Raw genomic sequence first — 8,842 nt, 5'->3', positions numbered from 1 at the left:
ACAGTCTGTCTAAGAAAGCTCTAGTATGCTGTCAGGTCAAACCATATACATGCAGCTTCTTTTGCTTTCAGTAGGAACATTATTTTGCAGTTCGAATGTCTGGCTGCATTTTTTTTTTCACTTTTTTGTTTAGTCCTTCAATTGAGTAGTGATCAAATAAACTGATAGAGGAAGGCCTTTGGGGCTGAGGGGAGTCTGTGGAGCTTTGAGAATTCTGCAAATGAATTATTCCAGATGCTGTACAAAATTTTGCATATCATTGGAAACAAACCTACCTTTACTCTTCCTATATGTACTTGGATATATAACTGAAAGTTTTGATTCTGAATAGTTGAATATTCTGCAGGTTTACTTTACCTTTCTACTGTGGTTGATCAAACATAAACACCTTCTATATTACTTGACTAGAAAGCATGATGTTGCAGTTTTCTTCATTTTATCCACCATGTGTTTGTTTTTGCTCCAACAGTCATATTTCTATCATGAAATTTTATTTTTCCTTAGTAGGGATGCTTCAGTAAAAGCTCTTTTGAAACTAATGTGAATAGAGCATTTTAAAAAAATACAGTGTTAAGGAAAGTGCATACATACTGATTGACTGACATATATATGCATTTATATATACATAAATATATTTATGTATACATAAATGAATCTCATACAAAGGGGAAATTATCTTATAGAGCTATTACAAAGTGATTTTGAGATTAAAGATACACATAATTAAATTCTTATAGCTAGTAGTATTTTAAATCTTTCAGGCATGATAGACCGTACAGTTATTACTACTGCCTGATACAAATAACACATTAAAATTTATGTTACATAAGTATATATATATATTGTACATGGCTAACATTCCTTTAAGCTACTGAAAAAAAATAGAGACTGCAATTTTATAACTGTCAGTATCTTTTTTTTTTTTTTTTTTTCCTGCTTTGATATTATGCCTGGCTTTACTTTGTTCTGACAGAGAATAGCCTGAGATGCAAAGGTCAGAATAAAATCCCCTCTGAGTGCAGGAGTGCATGATCAAAGCATGTTCTAGTGCATATATCCTTGGGAGATTTAATGTTTTTGGGTTCTAAAAACAGGAATTTTTGTACAGTCAGTGAAGGTTTGTTTTTGAGCTTCAGATCAGCTACAGAGATGGACTTGAAAAGACAAAATTAGATGCAGAATATCTAATGTTACCAAGTGCTTTTATTGTACATTGTAGGTTTTTATTGAATATGAAACTTCAGACTTATGGATGGCCATTTGCAATAGGAAGAACATGTATGAAATACATGTATAGATTTTTATTTCAATGTGAAATAAAGGTCAATGGCAAACTAAAGAGCTTTTCATTGATTTATTATATTTTCAAATGCTGGTGAAAGTGAAGTCATCACTCACTGCACCACAACTGTAAAACATACAATGCTGCATTTTATTACTGCCTTACTAAACCATCTGCAGTACTGGGACCCATTCCTGAAGGGCCCTCTAGTTCCCCTTCACTGTTTTAGGAAGATCCACAAAATGTATTTATGTCAATGTAAGAGATTTGGTTTATTATAGACTCAATAGGGGTTTTGATAGTTCTTATGGTAAGAACTTTCACAAAAAGAATACTAATACTAAGTCATGTATAAAGGCAGGAAAGCCTGTTGGTTTTCACTATGAAGATTTTTCACAGGAATTTCTGATTAAGACAAAATATGAACTTTCAATACTATTACGAGATGATTTTTAATAGAGATTTTGTAGTAGGCATTTATGAGAAAGAAAGGATAATAACCAGGTATCCATCTTGGAAACAATTTCTGGGGTGAATTTTGAACTTGGAAAAGAGTTGTGGAGGAGAAAGTATGATGAGGAAATGCAAAGGGGACTACAAATATTATTCTGAAATTATTCTGATTATTCTGAAATATGGGGATATCTCATTGACCTCTCTTCAGTTGTTGTCTTCAGGGCTGTGGTTAGGATGGTGAAAAACAAACCCACTAAATGGATCTTGTGGTGGCAATCTTTTTGCATCAAACCTCATGGCCAACAAAGGACAAAAAAATAAAAAGAAAAAAAATACCAAAAATGCTTGAGAACTCTTAATGTGATTTATCAATAGTGAACAGTATAGCCTTGACAGAAAGAAAAGGGGTAAATTCTGAGAGTGGCAAAGACCTTTTACCAAGCCTAGGGGTGAATATGTGACTGCAGTAATGATAGAGAAATGCAGAAGTTGTTGATTACCTTTATATTCGTTGGTGATTAGTACAGAAATTGGAGATACACACTCAAATTAACATCTATATATAACTATTTTCACATTTGTAATGTGAAAGAGGCAGTACAAAAAGACTGGTGGTATATTTTTACAGCATAAGTAGCTTAATAAAGATCTAAATTTTTGAAAACATGAATGGAAAATTGGCATTTTTTATTTCATATTGTGTTGGATACACACACATTACACCAGGCTACCTGCTTTAATGGAATAGCAAAAGAGAATTCTGCCCTGTGTCAAAATCTCTTATTTCACTGTAAAAATTTTATAAAAGATTGAGTTTGAATGCTTAAAACTTAAACTACACAGAACAAAAACAATTTTTGTAGCATAATTAGAACTTCCACCTAGATATTTAACACTTTTTAACTTCTCTTCTGTGCTCCCCTATTTTTGGTGCCATTGAAAAAATGGATCAGGGTATCATTTTGCTTTCTTGTAGTAGAGAAGAGTCAGCGTGCCATCTAGTGGATGAACACGTATCAAAAGATTGTGGCCAACTAGAAATAAGTCAATTTAAGGATGCCATTAGAAATATTCACAGTGAACATTTCAGAACCTGCATACTGCTATAATTTCCTGACAACCATACCTGTGAAGAGCATCTCAGAATCTGGCACAAAATCCAGTGCTGAATTTCTTATAATATACTGTGAAGAAACAAAAGTGTCTTTGTGGAATATAACTGCTTTCTGGATACTTCATATTTGACAAGTGTATGGTGTATTGCTGGCAACAAGGAAATATCGAAGAGTCAGGAATGAGCATTGACTTTGTGAACCTCTTGATGTCAGTGCTAATATGAAGTACGATGATTGTGTGGTTACCAAGCACTGACACAAGTTACTCAGAGAGGTTGTGGTGTCTCCCTTCTTGGAGATATTCTGTCCTGGGCAACCTGCTCTAGATGGCCATGCTTGAGCAATGTAGTTGGACCGGGTTGTAATCCCAAGGTTCATCAAGTCCAACTCCTGTCTCCACACAGGACCACCACCACCACCCCAAAAAATAATAATAATGAGATGTCTGAGAGCATTGTCCAGACCTGGTGACCTCCAGAGGTCCCTTACAAGCTGAATTACTATGTGATGGTATGATATGGAGGAAAGTTTGCAAAATGTGCAACCTGAATATTCCAGTGCTTCTGAAAATCTTATGAGGGTCCTACAGACATGGTATCAGTTGGGAACCTGCTTTTTTGACATCAGGTACAGATAATGCTGAAAAATGATTGAACATAACATCAGCTAAGAATTAATGTGGCTGGTATGCAGATATATCAGAGGTAGATTTAGAAAGACTAGATAGACTCAAAGAACACTCAGACTGTGATGACAAGAGCTGGATGTGTCGCTGTTTATGATGGAAACAGTTTCTCAGTTCAGGTTTTCATTTAGCACCTCTGAGTTATGTATGGTGGATGGAAAAGTAAGATATGAAAAATTGTGAGAAGTAATTGGTCTTCCACAGCTGATTGGTCAGGCAGTCCTAGGTTCAGAGAAAAAATAAAATGAAATCTGTTTTCAGTATTAGTGTGTTTCCATTTTCATCATGGCACTTTCATCATGAGCAGGGTGACACACTGAGCAGCAGTTGTTTTCATTATTGAGTTACATCCCTATTACAAGGCTATTACTTCTCCATTAAAACTTGTATTATTCTGAGCTAAAAATTGTAAACTTGATTCCATCTGTGTACATTCATACATCTCAGAGCGAGCTATGACATTAGTTAAAAGGACTAATTGAACATGGTGCTTTCTGCCATACAGCTGAAAGTTCAGAAACTGAAGAGCATTTTAAAAGGACATAAAAGCAAATGAATATGAGAACAACTCATGGAAAATATTGCTGTGAAAGAGTGAATAAAACAGAATAGCTGTTTCCAAACTGTCACTATCAAGGCTTAGCTCGTCAAAGTAAGTAACTGATGATATTTGACTGTACAGTTTATTTGCTGTCTGCTAAGTTGCTTTCAGACTCATGTAAAATCACTGTCATCTTTAAAATGCATGCGCTATATATCTAAGTTTTAGAATCAACCACATAAGAACAATAAACTCTGTGAAGCACCTTGTACACATTTTAAAAGTAGTTACACTGGTTCAGATTCTCAGCTGACTTTCCTGAAGTTGCACTGATTTACATTAGCAAACAGTCTGATTGTGTTTATATGCATATTGTTTAAATCTGTGATGAGGGAAACAAATGAGGTGAGGCAGAGAAACTCTCCGGGGTTTCTTTGCTTCACCTCAGCAGCAAAATGTGAAAACTGCCGGCTCTGTGGAATCCCTCCTTTTTATTGTAGTTCGCTCATTTCACCTCCAAAGTGACATCTCCTGTTGTTACTGGGAAATTCTGTCCTGGGTGAAAAAGGAAAAAAAAATAAAAAAATAAAAAAAAAAAGGAAAAAAAAAATGGGAAAAAAAATATGTGGTTGTCACCAGACAAGTTTCTGAAGCCGAACCATTACTACAGAATGGTTTCAGTTGGAAGGGGCCTTAAAAACCATCCAGTTCCAACACCCTTGGAAATAAAAGAAATTCTGAGGAGATGAAAACTTTCCTGCTGCTATCAAAATAACTTCATTTACAAATGTAATGAGTCATTGCGCAGTAAATATCAAATAAATCTGTGTGAAGTAAGCAGTGTCAAACGTTCATTTACACTGGAAGAGCACTTAAACAGGTAACGCTGCTGTCAGAAATCCTTCATAGAAACACAGTTCCAGCAGACCAACATATGGTTTAAAACTGGCCAGCTGGTGGCACAAGGGTTTCTTTAGAGGTAACTACCAACACCCCTTTCACAATAATGGAATTATAAAATGTTCTGTGTCTTGAAACCTTGCATCACTCTACCCCAAAAGCAGATGCTGGCACAGAAAAGACAGCAGCGAAATCAGGAAAATCAGATCTACGTGTCAGTAAATCTTTTAGAGGATCATGTGTTTTGCCTTTTCTCTTTTGCTGCGGGTCATAATTTGTGAGGTTTGCTTTCTTTTTTTTTTGTTTGTTTTCTTTCCCTCCCCCCCCCCCCCCTCCTTTTTTTTTTTTTTTTTTTAATAATCTTTGCAGGGTATCAGCTTTTCAGCATCCATCCTCAATACGGCCAGTGAGGAGGGATGAAATTCGTAGCAGAAACAACAAGATAAAAGCTGCCTTTTTTAGCTTAATATTTATTTAGCTTACGTCCCTAAAGCTCCATACTACTTCCATCACGCTTCTTGGAAAGGCATCCCGCCGCCAGCGTTCAGCAGAAGAGCAGAGGAAGCGGTGTTTCGATTACAAATACCAAAGCCATCACTTTCTTGTGCCCTATCCTCCCACGAAGGTCGTGAAAAGGAAGAACCCCCCACTGCTGCCTGCCCCTTCCAACCCCTCCGGCGCGGTGCTGAGCGGTGCTGAGCGGCTCCAGCAGAGCCAGGTAATGTCCGGGGGCGGCGACGGGAGGGCAGGGGAAGGGCGGTGGGGTTTGGGAGGCGAGGACCGGGAGGGGCAGCCCCTGCTCCCCCCACCCCACGCACCTCGGGGGAGCCTCTGGCCGCATCACTGCGCGGGGATGTGCACGCTGGTGGGCTCCAGCATCGTCCCGCCGTCGTCCCCAGCACTGCTTGTCACCCCTAAGGCCCCCTCGGTTTTCCTCCCCCTTCCCCCCACAGGACCTTGACGTGCTTCTTCCTTATAATAACTCAGTATAATTTAGCCCTGGAAATGGCTTATTAGGTTATGCAGCCCCTCACTGGTACTACAAGGTCTCCCCCCTCCCCAGGCTGCCCTGGCCCTTTCCTTCACCCCTAGGTAGCTTTGGGGTAGGTGGCAGGAAGAGGAAAAAAAAAAATAAATAAATTAATAAAAAGATTCCCAAACCATTTATATGTCAACCCTCAAATGCCTCATTTAGAAAAGTTAATATTCATCTTTTGCTATACTTTTCCAATCAGTACTTGTAAAAGTAAATTTCTCACTTCTACCTTTTCCATTTTCCTCCGTGCAGTCAACAGTTCAAAGTGACAAATTCTGCTCTTGCTTTTTCAAGAGGTTTTTCAGACTGAGCTGTCTTTGCATTGAATCACTTACTGAGAGTGATCGCTCTCTGTTTCTGTGAAGAATGAAGGTTCAGAACATTTGTGAGTACAAGTTGTGACTGTCTGCAGTTTGGAAGATTACCTCTGCATCCACTTTCAACTTGACAAAACCTGCATGGTAAGTAAACACTTATGTTGTTTGAAATGTAGGCAAATTTTCATTTTAACCAATAACTAGAAATCCCGGCAGAAAAGTGCTTAGACCTACTAAGGTTGAGACAACTGTTTGCTAGATCTTTTTTGCTTTTCTGCATGAATGTTATTTGACTTGTGGCATATTTAAAGTCATACTTGAAAAAGACTTAAGTTGACAAGAAGTCATCCTTAAAGATGTAAGACTAGTGGCTTCCCCACTTGACCCCAAAATGTTTGTTCAAACAGTCTGAGGTTCAGAAGAATCTGATATTTTAATTTTTTTTTTTTTTTTTTTTTTTTAAGGAAGCCACAGCCCTTTGGGTATAAATTAAGGTTTCCAAAAGTGTTGATCAAAATGAGTGATTTTACCAAACTGAAAATCACTTAAGTGTATCAACACCCTTTCATTCAGAACTCCTCTGGTAATTCTAGGAAAATGAGGAATTTCCTGACAAAGTTAATGATCATTAAACACACTCAGTTGTCTACTTTGTGAGATATCATTAATGCAGTTTGTAGAATTTAAAATATTTGGTTTGTTTTAAGATTTTTTTTTGGATTCACAATGGCACAATGATTTTTAGAAAACACTTTTAATTATTAAAAATTCAACTGTAGCTTTAAGCGTGTACAAAATTTGAAAAACACGCTTAAACCTATTGTCACTTCAGACAACTAATAGACAACTCTTGTTTTATTTCTGTCTTTGAAACTGTCATTCGCTGGTATTGCCTTAGCATTTTGTCCATTGAATATTTTTGTATTCCTTCAGAGTCAGAGAATCTTTGCCTTTTAAATTATCTCCCCATTTCTTTTTGAATATAAAAGACCTTATTCCAATCCTTGAAGAATATTTTTATAGTAGTTGAATTTCACCAAAAACTATACATTTTTTGTTTCTTAGTTTCGTTGTTTTTTTTTTTTTTTTTTTTTTTTTTTTTACCCTCCTGGTATTTCATTAAAGAATACTGCAAACCATATTGCTCAAATGTAAATACTACTAGCCTGAAGTAGAACAATTTCAAACAAATTGATCAGGTTCAATAGCAGTGTGAGAGTAAGACTAAGGCTGTGTGTTTTGCTTGTTTATTTGTACCCACCAATCTCAAACATGGCCATCATTAAGTAGCTTGCATAAGACTTTGTTCTTTAATCCCTATTCAAAGAATCAAGGGCTTTGATCTGCATTCACTGAAATATCCATATTGTGCTGAAGTGATGTGCCAACAAGGAATGGGATTTAGAATTAACATCTGATGATATGTGATTTTATCCTTATGTAGCGGATCGTAGTTTCATGGTCTGTAGCAGTTGTACTTCTTCTGGATGTGCTAGGGTCAAAAATGAAAAGTAAATTCAAGAAATGAAAACAGAGAATGTGTAGAAGGGAACTGAAACCAGGTCTGAGGAGTTTACTGTATGGTCCCTTAAAGTTGCTTCTTTAGCTGCTTTCTAAACTGGGGTCTGTCTACCAGTCAGTCTGAAAAAGGGGATGTGAAACAGCTCTTTCATCTTCTTACAGTGATTTATGGGATGGTGGCACACTTGTAATGAATTGGAGAGAATAAGAGAGGGAGAGGAGCTACAGATCTTGCTGTCATTCAGGAATATAAAATAATAAAAAAATCTCAGGCAGGTGTCTTACAACAGTAAGTATGTCTTCTCAAACTGCAAGTTTTATGTAGTAAAACCAAAGAAATGGAATGCTAAAAGAGATTACTTTGGACAGCTCTCTGTGAAATATCTCTTTGAAGTATGTGTCCTATTTGTATATTCACGTTCAGATGTCTAAGTAAGGACATCTGTCTTGGCTGAGCTCAGGTTATTATGCATCTAAGCTGTCTGTCTTGTTAGCAAAATTGAGGCGCAGTTTTAGGATTGGCTTTGCACTTGGTTGTTAACCTGCTGTTCAGAGGAATCTCAGAAGAGATACTCCACACTGGTTTTATTTAGTAAAGTTTCATGTTTTTCTTTGAAAGAACAATTGAAAATGGGTTTCTTTATCTTCCCCCCTCCCCCCCAGACGGAAACATGAACACTCTCAACTGGTACTTATCTGTTCTGTAGGTGAAAATGTGTGGCAAAATTGTAGACCTCATTGTTTTCCAACAGGATAAGATTAGACAACAAGATGTCTGATCCATCCACATTCTGCTGTTCTCATGAAGTGTAAGGGAAGATTCTATTAGCTGTGTTTCTTTAAGGTCCAATCCTGCAAAGATTATACTGTTTGTGGAGAAGAAAAAGCACTGTCCTGCTCACTGATAGGTGTTCACTGGCTTGGGATCTAAGTCTAGATGCTTCTATATGATTGTCAGTTTACTCAGGAGTACAAAGGGCCTCTAGTGA

This window comes from Netta rufina, assembly GCF_964035555.1.
Source record: "Netta rufina genome assembly, chromosome: 1".
NCBI lineage: Eukaryota > Metazoa > Chordata > Aves > Anseriformes > Anatidae > Netta > Netta rufina.
This window is presented reverse-complemented; position numbering follows the sequence as displayed.